The sequence below is a fragment of the Canis lupus genome, chromosome 30 (assembly GCF_011100685.1).
Source record: "Canis lupus familiaris isolate Mischka breed German Shepherd chromosome 30, alternate assembly UU_Cfam_GSD_1.0, whole genome shotgun sequence".
In the NCBI taxonomy this organism is placed as follows: Eukaryota; Metazoa; Chordata; class Mammalia; order Carnivora; family Canidae; genus Canis; species Canis lupus.
The window spans coordinates 36,132,620-36,147,295 of record NC_049251.1 but is presented as its reverse complement, the minus strand read 5'-3'; the positions used below and the strand labels follow the sequence as shown (position 1 = coordinate 36,147,295).

The following is a 14,676-nucleotide window of genomic DNA, read 5'->3' as shown; positions in this document are numbered from 1 at the left end:
ACATATTGAATCTCTATATCTTTATCTCTATAATGTAATATATAGATTCCCCCTTCCATTTCTTCTTTTTTTTTCCCTTGAAATTTTTAACTAATCTCCATACCCAGCATTGAGCTTGAACTCACAACCCTGAGATCATCAAGAGTTGCATGCTCTACCGACTGAGCCCATCAGGTACCCCTTCCTTGCAATTTATTTGTTGAAAAAATCAGATTATTTGTCCAATACCATTTCCCAGTTTGTTGATGGTGTTCAAAATGTTCCTGTGAGCCCTGTATTTCCTATAACTTGGAGTTGGTCAGATTCAGGAAGGTATTAAGCACTGGAGGGGTTCGGTTAGCACAGGATCATTAGACTTAGTTCTTTGTCTTGGGGGATGTTAGCGGCCACTGATGATTATTTCCCTTAGACACATTATTCATTAGGACTTTAAAATGATGTTGCTCTAATTCTATCACTTTTTCACCATCTATTAGCTTGAATCTTTCTGTAAAGAAATGTCCTTTCGTCAACTATTTGGTCACTGAGATATAGCACTAACAGTGGAGATCTAGTTTTATCAAGGAAGGGACAGGATGACATAGGTTTGTTCCTTGGTGAAGGATCATTAGTTAGGACAAGGTCCATTTGGGTGTTGGAAAGAACTTTCTAACAGAACTTTCTGCATGACACACCTGATGGATGATATTCACATGTAGGTACACATTTTTAGATCCCTTGTACCTGATTGCAACTTTACCTTTTTTTTTTTTTTTTAATCCACTGGACTATTTATTTCCTTATAGCAAGTTCCTTGTTGTAGGTAACACTGAATGAGTTTTTTTTTTTTTCCTTTAAGTATATTCTCAGATACGTAGTCCCTGTGATAGAATGATAAGAAGAGGCTTAGTGAAAGACCTGGATTCAGTTCCTTTCTCCTGAGTTATTACTACTGGCTCTGAGCCTCCCTTTCTTTATCCATAAGACAGAGCCACATCTGGCCTGCTTCAAAGGTTCTCAGGCTGTGCAATGGCTTGAGAGAGATGCCACCAAAAGTTAGTTCCCCTGCGGTGCTTCCACCTTTGAGAATCTGAGACCAGGCCTCTCTAAGGATCCAGCCCTAGCTTTAAGAAATCTTTAGGTCTGCTTTCCTTTTAAAGGTTCAAAGTTCATTCTTCTGAAATAAATTTTATATTTAGAGATAATTGTAGATTCACATGCAATTGTATGAAGTAATGCAAAGATCTCACATATCTTTCACCCAGTTTCTCCCAGTGTAACATCCTGTATAATGAGAGCACCATGGCACAACCAGAAAACTGACATTGATATAACCCATTGATCTTATTTGCTTTTTTTTTTTTAAAGATTTTATTTATTTACTCATGAGAGACACACACGCACAGAGAGAGAAAGAGATACAGGCAGAGGGAGAAGCAGGCTCCATGCAGGAGGCCTGATATGGGACTCGATCCCAGGAATCCAGGATCACACCCTGGGCCAAAGGCAGGTGCCAAACCACTGAGCCACCCAGGGATCCCCCTTATTTGGATCTCACTGGTTTTACATACACTGGTGTGTGTGTGTGTTTAGTTTGTGTGTGTGTGTGTGTGTTTGTTTAGTTTTGTGCAGTTTTATCACATGTGGGGATTTGGCAAAGTCCATTTTAAAAATCAAGGTTTCTTTTTCTGTTGGATTTGGAGGGTTTTCACGTAAGAAGAGTAAGGTGTTAGGAATTTGGAGTTTCAGAGGTGTTTATTATTATTGCTGTACCTTGTTTCTTTTTCTTGCTATCTCTTTCTCCTTCCTTTTTATTCTTTCCATCAAATGAAAGTAGTTCATTGTGATCATAAAATTCAGGCAAAGTATGCAGGAAAGTATAAAGAAGAAAAATTTTAAAAACATCTAAAATTCCAACTCATGGAGAAAAATATTGTTGGAATTTTGGTGAGCATCCTTCCCACATATATTTTATTATGCATGCTGTTCTATGTAATGCTTTTCCCGATGTTATGTAATAGTATTCTTTTTAAGAATAAAGTCAGGGGGGGATCCCTGGGTGGCGCAACGGTTTGGCGCCTGCGTTTGGCCCAGGGCGCGATCCTGGAGACCCGGGATCGAATCCCATGTTGGGCTCCCGGTGCATGGAGCCTGCTTCTCCCTCTGCCTGTGTCTCTGCCTTTCTCTCTCTCTCTCTCTCTCTCTCTCTCTCTCTCTGTGACTATCATAAAAAAAAAAAAAAAGAATAAAGTCGGGGCTTCATAGAGATTTAGTTTTAATAAATAACTTGATAAATATCAGTTTAATTGTTACCCAGCCTTTCATTCCATTAATAAACTGCAATTTGTTCATGCCCTATTGTTCTTTTTTTCTTCTAACTACAGTTCAGTGAACATTCTGATACATTTAAATTTGTGTCCAGTTGTTTTCTAAGAATAGATTGTTAGAGGTTGAATTTATGGGTGGGATGGGTATCTACATATGAAATGTATGTACCTTTTCTCACCCTGCCCTACCACGCAGTATTGGGTAAGACTGCCCATTCATCAGCATGTTGATCGACAGTAGATATTATTAAACTTTTAGGCCTTTGGCATTTAATAAGTAAAAAAGAAGATATCATATCTACCTTTTATTTTAAATATTAAAAAAGTAATCTTTATTGTTTTTGCTGATTTTGAAAGTATTACATGCCTGTTATAATAAGCTTAAATAAAAGAGAAATTAAAGAGAGTAAAAATCACCCTATAATTCTCACACGAGATAGAATCACTGTTGTTTGATAAATACCCTTAGGTATAGAAAGTTAAATTTTATAAATGGATTAATTATATCTTACTAATCTATACCTACTTTTCACTAAACAACACATATTGGACTTTTTTTCTATGAGCACATGCAACTATATTCTATTTTAGTCAATTGCACAGGAATCTATGATATTGATAAAATAGTATTTAGGCATTTCCACTTTTTTCATATAATTGTTAACCATATGAATATAAATTTTTGCCTACTTGTCCATCTATTTCCTTATACCAAGTTTCTGTGAGATGGAGTTGTTGGTTCAAAGGATCTGTAGATTTGTAATACATCCTTGGTGATACTGAGCACTATAATTTTTTAAGTTTTACCAATTAGATAGTTAAGAGAAATATTTCTTCTTTTGTGACTTGCCTGTTCAATATTCTTTGCTCACTTTTCTATTAGATCGTTTAAGTCTTCTTACTGACTTGGATGAGCTCATTATATGTTTAAAAATATCAATTTTTGATTACATTTTGATATACAAAGTTTTTAATTTTTTATGCAATTAAATCTTTTATGTGTTCTGGATTTTGCATCTTGCTTAGAAAGATCTTTCCTAATATGTTCATGTCCTCCTGTATTTTATTTTAGTTCTTTATTTAGAAAATATTTGGATGTTTAATCTCCTTGGAATTTATTTTTGTGAATGGTGTGAGATAGCCAATTGCCCCAATATCATTTATTGGACAATCCATTCTTCTCTTACTTATTTTGAAACACCTTCTTTATCAGGTACTAAGTTCTCAGATATCCATAGATCATGTTCTGGACTCCCTGTTAGGATCTGTTTATCTTTCCTAAGGCAGTAAATACCATGGTATGTTGATTGCTCTAGCTGTGATTGCTCTCGCTTTGTTCGGACATCTGGTAGGGCAAGCCCTTGCGTTAAATTTGAAATAAATTCACTTCTTTAAAAACTTTGAATCTTCCCACTCAAGAAGACGACTTTATTCAAATCTTCTTTTATGTCATTTAAAAAATGTCTGTGGTTTTCTTCTTGTGGACTTTCTTTTTTTTTTATTTAAAAAAATTTTTTTATTTATTTATGATAGTCACACAGAGAGAAAGAGAGAGAGGCAGAGAGAGAAGCAGGCTCCATGCACTGGGAGCCCGATGTGGGATTCGATCCCGGGTCTCCAGGATCGCGCCCTGGGGCAAAGGCAGGCACCAAACCGCTGCGCCACCCAGGGATCCCCTTCTTGTGGACTTTCTACATAGTTAAAGTTTATTTTTGGATGTTTTATATGTATTGTTGCCATATGAATAGAATCATTTTCCCCAATATATTTTATAACGTTTATATATTTTATAATATATATGTGTATATAAATAAATATAGATAGATTTTATCATGGGTCTATAGAGAAACTATTGACTTTTATGTAGATCTTATAATCCCTAGAATAATAAGCTCCGTAGGAGCTCAGTATGTGTCTATCCCTCCCACAGCCCTGTCTAACCCAGTGTCCAAATATAAGAATGGCTAGGCCACTTTCTTTTCTTTTTTTTTTTTTTTTTCAGTTGATTGTGTGTCCTCTAGATAGTTTATCTTACCATCTTTCAAATAAAAATTCTCTTTTTCGGGGAGCTCCTGGTTGGCCGAGTCAGTGGGGCATGCAGCTCTTGATCTTGGGGTGGTGAGTTCAAGCTCCATGCTGGGTATAGAGCTGACTTAAAAAAAAAAAAAAAAAAAAAGAATAAAAATAAATTTAAAACGCTCTCTTTTTAGCGTCTAAAGCTTTTCTTTCTTTTTCTTGCTTTTGTGCCTTGGCTGGAACCTCCAGAACCTTGTGGGATAATAAGGGCAAGAGCAGGGGTTCCTTGGAAGTTTCCACCCATTAGACCATCTGGAGCCCCCCCCCCCCCCCCCCCCCCGGAGGAAGAAGTCCCAGGCCTTGCAAAGCCCTAAGACCAGGTTGGGGTTCCGGCCCCGGGACCCTGGCAGCTGGGGGCATCAGCAACCTGGCGGCCCCAGGTGTGGCATTCAGGGTGTGGGCGCCCCGGTGGTGGGGAGGCTCTGCAGGTGAGGATGCGGGCAAGGCTGGACCCCGGGGGCGGGGCGCAGGGGACCAGAGGGGCTCTCAGAGGCCTGTCCCCGCTGGGTGCCTCAGGGGCACCCACCAGCCTGGGTGAGAGGCAAGGAGGAGCAGGCCAGCAGGGTCCCTGCGGTGCAGGGGCTCAGGGCCCGGCCTCCACCTCCCTGCCTGAAACCCTCCTGGGCTCCCAGGGCAACTCCCGCCTCTAGTTTTCTTCCTACCTCTCGGCTCCTTCTCCCCTAGTCCCCTGGGGGCCTCTCCCCCACAGATCCTTAAGTGGTGATGCTTCTTTGGGTCCCAGATGCCCCTCCTCCCCCTCCTCCTCCTCAAGATCTAACCCACATACCACAAAATCCACCCTTTGAAAGTGTACAACTCAGTGGCTTTCATGTGTTCCCCCAGTTGTGCAGCTCTCCCCACTGTCGAATTCCAGACCAGTTTCGTCACCCCAAAAAGAAACCCTATGCACATGAGTCACTTCCCATTTCCCCTTCCCCCAGCACCTTGGCAGCCACTCATCTCCTGTCTCCCTGGATTTGCCAGTTCTCCACACTTCCCGTCCTCGGAGTCCTACAGCACGTGGTCTTTCCTTTTCTCACTTGATGGGTATTTGAGCTGTTTCCATTCTGGGGGGCTAATTATCATAATTCCACGAGCCTTCTTGTACAAGATTTTGTGTGGACACATTTTCAGTTCTCTCCAGGCGCGTACCCAGGAGTGCCATTGCCCTGTCATATAGTAACTCTATGGTTAACCGTTTGAGGAACCACCAGACTGGTTTCCAAAGCAGTTGTACCATTTTGCATTCCCACTAGCAATATAAGAGGGTTCAATTTCTCTGCGTCCTCACCAACACCTAATATTGGTTATGGTCTCCCGGCGGGCGTCAAGTGGTATCTGATTGTGGTTTCAGTTTGCATTTCTCCAGTGGCTAATGATGTTGAGCATCTTTTCATGTCCTTATTGGTCACTTGACATCACCTGGAGAAAAATGTGTCTTCAAACATTTGCCCATTTTTAGTTGGATTACTTGTCTTTAGCATTCAATTTTAAAAAATTTTTAAATTAATTAATTAATTTGTATCATTCAATTTTAAGAGTTCTTTTTAGTGCCTCGGTGGTGCACTCTTGGTTTGGGCTCCAGTGGGGATCTCAGGGTGGTGAGACTGAGTCCTGGATCGGCTCCACCTTCAGCGTGGAGTCTGCTTGGGTTTCTCTCTCCCTCTCCTTGGGCCCCTCTCCCCACCTCCCGCACACATGTGTGCACACTCTCTCCCTCTCCCTCAAATCCTTAGAAAAAAAAATATTTCTTCTTAAAAAAATTTTATTTTAATTGTGGTCAAGGAAAACACATAACATAAAACTTATCATCTTAACCATTTCTAAGTGCATTTGTACAGTTCAGTAGTGTTAAGCATATTCATATTGTTGTGCAACTGGTCTCCAGAAATTTTTGATCTTGCGTAACTGAAATATCCATTAAATACGTCTCCACCTTCTCCTCCTTCCAGCCCTTGGCAACCACCATTCCACTTTCTGTTTCTTTGAATTTGATACTCTAGGTACTTCTCATAAGTGGAATCACACGGTATTTATCTTTGGAGTTCTTTATGTATTTTGGATATTAGTCTTTTATCAGATATATGATTTGCAAATATTTTCTCCCATTCTGTGGGTTGTCTTCACTTTCTTGATGATATCATTAGCAACACAAAGTTTTCCAATTTTGATGAGGCTCATTTTATCTTTCTTTTTGTTTCCTTTTGATATCATATCTTGAGAGACCATTGCCTAATCAAAGGTCACAAAGATTTACACCTGTTTTCTTCTAAAAGTTTTGTGGTATTAGCTCTGACATTTTTAAGCTTATTTTTATATATGGTGTGAGCTAGGGGTCCAACTTAATTCTTTTGCATGTGAATATCTTGTTTTCCCAGTCCCATTTGTTGAAAACACTAATCTTTCTTCTATTGAATTGGTTTTGGTACCCCTGTTGATAGCTTCTCTTCTTTGTGTATTGACTTTCCTAGCTCCCGACTCATTCTTGGGTCAATAACTCAGAACTTTATCCCTTTAGCCTGGACCTTTTTTCTGAGCTCCTTACTCCTAAATAGCTTGACATCTCCACTTAAATGTTTCTCACAGAACTTTAAGACAACTCAGATTGTTTCTTCGAATATGCCTTTTTTTTTCCGATATATTTTCCTGTTTCATCTCAGCAAAACAGAGCAGTATCCTACTTGTTTGTGCCAGATATCTCAGCTCATACTTGATATTTTTTCTCTTATACCTCACATCCAGTGGATTACCAGGCCAGGTTGATTTTATTTGGAAATATATATCCTGAATCCATCCCTGGCCTCCATCACCACTGCCACCAAGTCCGGGACATCATCTCTCCGTTGGAATCCAGTCTCCTAACTGCTCTGTCTCCATGGAGAAATTTTAAACATAAAAAAAGGAGAGAGTTGTAGGGCGGATCCCCATGTATCCATCACCCTGCTGTAATAACCATCAATAGAAGATTGTCCCTGTTTCATCAATACTTACCTTTACTCCCCCTTCCCCACCTCCTTTGGATTACTTTCAAGCGAATCTATGTGTCAGAGTGATCTCTTTAAGATACAAAGTTGATAGTGTATTTCCCTGTTTAAATCCCTTTATTGATTCCCCACTGCTTTTAAGAAAATGACCAAAAACCCTTACAGGGTTTCCCCCTGCATGATCTGGCCCTGCCAACCTCACTAGCCTCATTGTTCACCACTTCACTACTTCCACCCTCTAGACACAAAGGCTCTGTTTAGGTGCCTCATACATGCTACACACCTCTGGCCTCAGGGCCTTTGCACACCCATCATAAACCCTCTACAATGACCCCTTTCTAATTCCTTCCAAATACCTGCCCCCCCATCTGATCAGCATACATTGGCTATCAGCTCAAAATGCCACTGCTTCTTAGGGAAATCCTCCCTGCTTTCCACTGCTGAGTCAGGACTCCCTGACAGGGGTCCAACTAGGACACTGTGCTCTTCTTTCATAGCGTAGATTACACAGTTATAATTATGTGTTGATTTGTATAAATATTTGTTTCATGTCTGCCTCCCCCGCCAGGCATTTCGGGGATAGCAGCTTGCCTTATCCCTCCTAGTATACACAGCACTGACACAGAGCTGGTGTTTGCAGGAGGGAGGCAGAGAGGCTGGCGGCCCTTTGAGGACCATGATCCTGCCAGCCTCTCCTGGGAGAGGAGACCCTCTGACCACAGGATGGTCAGTGGCCATTTGCAGTTCACCCAGCTCCTAACTCTGCCTTGTTTTTTCCCCTCAGACAACATCTGCTTTCCTTCTTGGGCTGAGGCTTTCTCGCCCCTTTGCAGAGATAAACTGAGGCCCAAGAGAGAGGGAATGGCTTCTCCAAGCCCCCATAGCAGTGAGAGGGGTTTCCAGGCCCGCCTCTCTGTCTTCCTGCCCCGACTCCCCCAGGCTTGGGACCACAGACAGGGATCCGGAGGTGGGTGTCACAGGCTGGTGAGAATGGGGTGCGCTGGGTGGTATCCATGGCTGGACGGAGCGGACTTGTCCCGGGAGCAGCCGAGCCCCCTGGCAGCCCTGAGTGGGGGCGCTGGGTGGCTGGGGCTGCCTGCGGGTCCTCCCTGGGCAGGCCCGGCACAGGGCAGCCTCCAGGAGCACAGGGGTGCTCTGTTTCTTAATGAAAGCCAGTCTGTGTTTAGACCTGAATGACCAGCTTCTTGTCTGGAAAGGGCCAGGCCCTAAGTGGCCGGCCAAGAAAAAGTGGTCTGTGCCTGCGTCCAGGGGTGGCAGCTCGCACAGATGCTTCTGCAGCAGCGGGGCGCCGTGGGGTGAGGCCCGCAGCAGGCTGGTCACCCCCCTGCAGCACCAGCCGCCTGCTCCACCGTGCAGCCCGGGCTAACCCCGGACATCCCAGGAGCTAAGCGTCCATGCTTCGGCTCTTTGTCCTGTTTGTCTCCTTGGTGACTGTCCTCGCTCCGCAGGCCTCTGAGCTCTGGCCTCAGACCTCCGCGGAGGCGGGGGAGGAGAGGTGGGGTGCTGGGCCCGGTGCTGTCTGGCTGCAGCCCCAGGGAGAGGTGCAGAGGTACAGCTCAAGCATTGAGCTCTGTGGGTGCCTCTGTGCCTGCTTCCCCCGGGACAGCTGGACGTCTAGGCACCCTGCAAGGCGCATGGGGACGCAGAGCTCTCAGTGCTGCGGGCAGGGGGGTTCAGGCTCAGCCGGCAAGGCTCTGAGACACCCCCCCTCCCTCTGGGGCGAGGCCTTGGCCTCTCAGATCCCCACAGCAGCCCTGAGGATCTGCAGGTCACTGGGGATTTGCCCCCATTTTACAAGGGAGCAGACCCAGAGAAGGTGACCGGGGCCACCCAGGGCTCAAGGGCAGCCAGAAGCACACTGGAGTGACTTGCTCTCCCTCCAGGCCTTGTGTTTGGGTCCCGAGGTCCCAGTGCTGCTGAACCAACTACACAGAGGAGCTTCTCAGCGGGGAGCCTTTGTTTATTCAGGACACGGTTATTGAGCACTTACTGCATGCCTGAAGCTGTGTGTGGCCCAAGGGTGAGAGATGAATAAGGAAGACTAGTGGGGAGACAGCCACATAAATGGGCAATACAGCCATCTGAGCGCACCCTGTGTGGAGGCAAGGCGGGAGGGGCCCGCAGCCACCAGGGTTGGGGATGAGAGTTGAGAGGGAGGAGTTCTCAGCTTGGGCAGGAGCACGTTGGCTAAGCAGCGTCCAGACCGAGCTGGGGGGCAGCTCATTAGCAACTCTTCCCAGTGCCCAAGAGGAGTCAGCTTGAGCACTTTGATCCTGAAATCCGTCCCTGTGAGGACGTGGGCCTTTTCTAGTGTACCCCAAGAGCTAGGCCTGGGTGGGGGAGGCCTGAGAGCAGGGAAGAGGGGAGTTGGGGCCCTTTAACCGGGGTGGGGCCGGTCAACCAAGGAGCTAAGGGCTTGGCTCACCAGCTCTGGGCTCCATAGAGAGACCTGGGCCGTGGGCAGTGTCCTGGCCGCCAAGAGTGGGGGACGGGGACAGCCTGGCCTTGGCCTCTCAGCTCTTATTGGGTGGAAGGCCCAGGAGTTTCCGAGATGCCTGTAGGTAGGAGTCCTTCTTGGCAGCAGAGCTCAGAGGGGTCCTTGTTCGCCCAGGATGCGGCCACCCACAAGGACCAGCTCTCCCAGTTTGTTTAGTTCTTTGAGCAAAGAAGATAAAGGCTTGGTGGGGGTGAGGGAGGGGAAGGAGTTTGATCCAGGGAACTCCACTTCCCACAGGGGGCCCTGCGTGGCCATCTCAGCCCAGACCTCTTTTGGCCTCCCCCCGTGCCCCCTATCGTGTCTAGGGGGCTACAGCAGAGAGCACAACACCAGGCCCCGAGCACCCCCAGGTCTACAGGGGGCTACAGAAGAGAGCACAGCACCAGGCCCCGAGCACCCCCAGGTCTACAGGGGGCTACAGCAGAGAGCAGAGCAGAACCCCGGGCCCCGAGAGGGCGCAGGTGTCGGCCAGGCTGGAGTTTGAAGTGGGCTCCCCGAGCTCTCGCCCTACAGGCCGGGCTCTCCCCTCCTCTGACCTGAGCCGTGTCCTGCACCCACGGCAGCCTGTTGCCTGGAGGTACCAGCCACACCTGTCCCCTGCTTCTCCCCAGGGGCCCCCCCGCCACTGAGGGGGCTGGACTTGGGCTGGACATCCTTCCCCTCCCCATGGGGGGCTCACGGGGCATGAGTGAGCGCAGGCCTCCGTCACTGGGCCCAGCTGAGCCTGCCTCAAGAGCCACCTGTCCCATGCGAGTGCGACAGGTGACATCATGGTGTGCCCTGGTTTGAGGGCTTTGGCCGAAGCAGGGGGGCTACGGGCCTGGCTGCGAGTGCTGGGGGCACCAGCACAGAACTGAAGGATAACGGCGGCAAGGGGGGCAGACCCTGACCCTCCCACCTGGGGTCCCCCACCCCCGCTTCTCTCTCCCCCCTCTTCACTCGCTCTAGGCCAGCTCTGGGGGCGCTGGGGGCACCAGGGGCTCTGCTCCAGGGTCCCTGCAGCAACCTCCCTCCTGCCCGTCGCGGCCTCTGGCTGTGCACCTCCTGCCTGCTCTGCCCTGGTTAGGATCCATTAGAGATGAAGTCAGAGGGGCCCCCGGGGGGCTCAGCTGCTTAAGCGTCTGCCTGTGGCTTGGGTCATGATCCCGGGGTCCTGGGATGCAGCCCCACATGGGGCTCCTGGCTCAGCGGGGAGCCTGCTTCTCCCTCTCCCCCTCCTCCCGCTTGTGCTCTCTCTCTGTCAAATAAATAAATACAATCTTTAAAAAAAAAAAAAAAAAGTAGAATCGGAAAAGATCATCTTTTCCTCCAGAGAGGCCCCTGGTCAGCTCGCAGCTGGCTTTGTGTGGGTCTGGAGCGCCAGGGTCCTTGGGTGCAGACTGTGACATCTCGGGAGGCAGGGCACCTGGTTTTCCCCATTCCCTTTCATCTCCAAGCTGCCACCGGTGGTCAAAGTGCATCCCTAGCGCAGGTGTTCTCAGACCTGCTCCTGGGAAGTAGGCTCACACCTGCCCTGCCTCAGTCCTTTGCCAGGGCTGCTGAGCCAACAGCTGGATTGGGAGCAGTGTGTGGCCCCCCTTACACCCAGGATGGAATTCAGTTGTGGGGCTTTCTCCCCTCTTGTCAGCAGAAACAGCAAAGCAGTTGTCCTAGATGAGGAATATCAGCTTAGAAAAGAAAGCGAGGTGCAGCTTCTGTGTCATTAATCATAGGATTATTTTTGCAAAAGAAGATTGCCTTTTATCTCCAGGTTTTAGAGGACTGAGGATAAGCCTGACTCTATCAACATTATTCCAGTTTCCCTTTGGCAGAGGTCCTGTCAAGCAGCTTCTGGGCTGTGTGTCAGAAAGGGACATAGGGAGTCTCTCGGGAAGGACACGGAGCCAAGCCGCTGCCACATGGAAAGTTGCTCCTGCTTCCTTGGCATGACCTAGTAAATGTGCTCTGTGACCTTCACCGATGAAGGAAATCTCTCCGAACAATGTGATTCCTGTCTTGCTGAGGGTGTCCTGGAAATCCAGAGGGGCAGGGTGAAGGCACAGAGGGGTCAGAGGATTCACCCTGGGTCCCAGAAGGTATGCTTCTCCCTCTGAGCTGCAAAGAAAGGAGAGAAGTTGGGGGGCGGGATCCATCCAGTGGTCTCTTCACGCTGGTTGCGTGTTTCAAATCACCTGAGAGCCTTGAAAAGCCTGAAACCCGCCCACCAATTCCAATCCCAAGTGTTTACCCATAGAAATGAATACTTGTGTCCACACGACAGGTGGTGGAATGTTCCTGGCCACCCTGGAAACTGCCCAGATGCCCATCTAGTGTCCAATGAATAAATCAGTTGTAGCATGTCCACGGAATGGGAGTCTAAACACTCGTGAAAGTGCAGTTTCCAGCTGCACACAACACCGTGGACGGACCCCACAAATGCATCGCTGAGTAAAGGAAGCCACGGGAAAGAGTGTGCGTGGTGTGATTCTATTCACAGAAAGTCCGCAGAGGCGGAGGCAGCGCGTGCCGAGGAGGCCTGGAGGGTGGCTGTCCTTGTGGCCTGGGCGAGGGGATGAGACTGGAAGGAACCGGGGAAGGGCTGAGTTTCTGGGGGCTGGGTTCCAAGTGTGTTCTGTTGGTGAGATGCATTGAATTGTACATTGATTTTCTGTGCGCTTTTCTGTATGCAGTTTATTCTTTAATAAGTTAAAAATATGTAGTTACCTAGCTGCTACCCCAGGGGCTCTGACTTAATGGGTCTGCGACCGGGCTCAGGCATCATTTTTGTTTGTTTGCTTTTTATTTTTTAAGAGATTGTATTTATTTATTCATGAGACACACACACACACACACACACATACACACACACAGAAAAAGAGGCAGAGACACAGGCAGAGGGAGAAGCAGGCTCCATGCAGGGAGCCCGATGTGGGACGCGATCCCGCGACCCCGGGGTCATGATCTGAGCTGAAGCTGACCACGGAGCCACCCGGGCGGCCCTGTGTTTTCTAAGAAAGCTCTCCATGCCATGTTAGCAGGTACCCAGCAGGCTGCACAGCAGAGTTAACGGGATGGACTCTCTTCCCTGTGAAGGTGGGGAGCTGGGTGCTGAGCAGCAGGTCAAAGTAGAGACGGGCCATCTGGGGGGCCTGGGGGGTGGGGCTGGCGTTCTGTGCTTTAGGGATGTGCTGGTGAGGAGTATTTTCTGTTTGGAAGAGGTCTCTCTGGGGGGGTCACCCCGGGGCTGGCCGCTGCAGGGGTGCCAGGCCCCAGAGGATGCTCTAGTGCCTTGAACGTCTGGGAGGAGCAACCTGGGAGGTGCCCCAAGGCGCCCCAGGGGAGCTGCCCGTGCTGGCGCAGGCGGGGGGCTCAGGCTCGGGGTCTGGGTGCAGCTCCCACCAGGGGCACAGAGGGGCCGCGGGGAAGTTTGCCCGGGGCTGCTGGGGGAGCTGGAGGGCACAGGCCAGCCCAGGGCCATGCAGGGCGGGTGAACCCTGTGGGGAGTCAGGCCCCCCCAGGCCCCCCCCACCTGTGCTTTCCCGATACCACATCCCATCCCACCAGAGCCCCTTCATCCGCTTTCTCTCGCCTTCCTCCACCCCACCCCGGGGGGCCCCTTTGAGCAGCCAGGCAGCAGGGACTGGGTGCCCCGTGGTGCTGGGCCTCTGCTTGTGGTGCTGGGCCTCTGCTCGTGACCCCAGGGCCTCCGTGAGCCCAGGGGCTCCGAGCGGTGCCTCTCCCTCCCACTGCCTTGCTTTCTTCCTCCCCTCCTCCCTCTTGGGGTGTCACCCTCTTTCTTTCTCTGTCTCCTTCCCTCTTGGTAGCAAACACTGGGTGCTTGCTGTGTGCTGGGGACACAGAGATGTATAGGACACACCCCTGGTGGACTCAGAGTCGCCTGGGGGCAGATGGATGCATAAACAGACAGACCAGCTCGGGCCAGTGTGGTAAGTGCTGGGACAAACAGCAGGACAGAGGGGACCTCAGAGGAGGGACTGACCGGCTCTGCAGGGGGGTAATCAGGGAAGGCTTCATGGAAGAGGTGATATTTGAACTGGGGTTTGAAAAACAAGTGCAATTCCCCGGGTGGATGAGTGTGGGGAGGAATTCCAGGTGGGGAGGATGCCTGCCTGGGGAGGGCCATGGGGGAAGCTGGGGCTCAGGTGAACCTGCTGGGAGGCTGGCAAGGGGAGCAGGAGGCGCAGGAAGGAGAGGGAAAGCAGCGTGAGGCCGCAGGATCAGATCTGGGCCTGGCGCTCTGTGGGTGCAGATGCAGGAGAGGGCCGGGCATGTGAGCAAGCTCGGGGTCAGGATGGTGGGGACCTGAGGCAAGCGCAGCGGGATGGGGCCTGGTTAAGGCTTGGTGGGGCCCTGGGGACTGATTGGTTGTGGGGCGGGGAGGAGGGAGCTTGGGGTTCCGGCTTGGGCACCTGTGGCGGAAGGAGCCTTCCAGGGATGTCGGGTGCTCAGAGGGAGCAGATCTGGGGGGATGACAACGAGCTCGCCTTGGTGGGTGCATCCAGATGGCGCGCTGGAGCTCAGGAGGAGAGGTGCAAGGGTGGAGACTCAGATTTGGGAGTGGCCGCCTGGGGGGAGTATTTTGAGCCTGGGAAGCATCCAGAGCGAGTGCACGTGTCAGGGGTCCTGAGAAGCGTGGTCCGTAGTTCTGCAGGAGGAAGCTGCACCCCAGTACTTCCCTCATTGTCTCTCTCCTCCTCTCCTGCCTTCTCTGTAGCCCTCCTTTCTCGACTGCCCGGCCCATCTCCTGAGAACGCCCCAGCTCTGCTAGCCGCCCACCTCTGCCCTTTCAGCA

The 14,676-nt window shown here is 49.5% G+C and overlaps 1 protein-coding gene across 8 annotated transcripts in view; it reads left to right on the top strand.

The window, feature by feature from the left end:
* GRAMD2A (GRAM domain containing 2A) overlaps positions 1 to 14,676 on the top strand; it is a 32,033-nt gene that overhangs the window by 4,810 nt on the left and 12,547 nt on the right. Inside the window, exon 2 of one of the 8 annotated variants that reach the window (XM_038580870.1) lies at positions 8,151 to 8,333. The exons of the other annotated variants lie outside the window; for them this stretch is intronic. The gene's annotated coding sequence lies outside the window, so the exon portion shown is untranslated. The remainder of the gene's footprint in view (positions 1 to 8,150; positions 8,334 to 14,676) is intronic. 8 annotated transcript variants of the gene reach the window in all.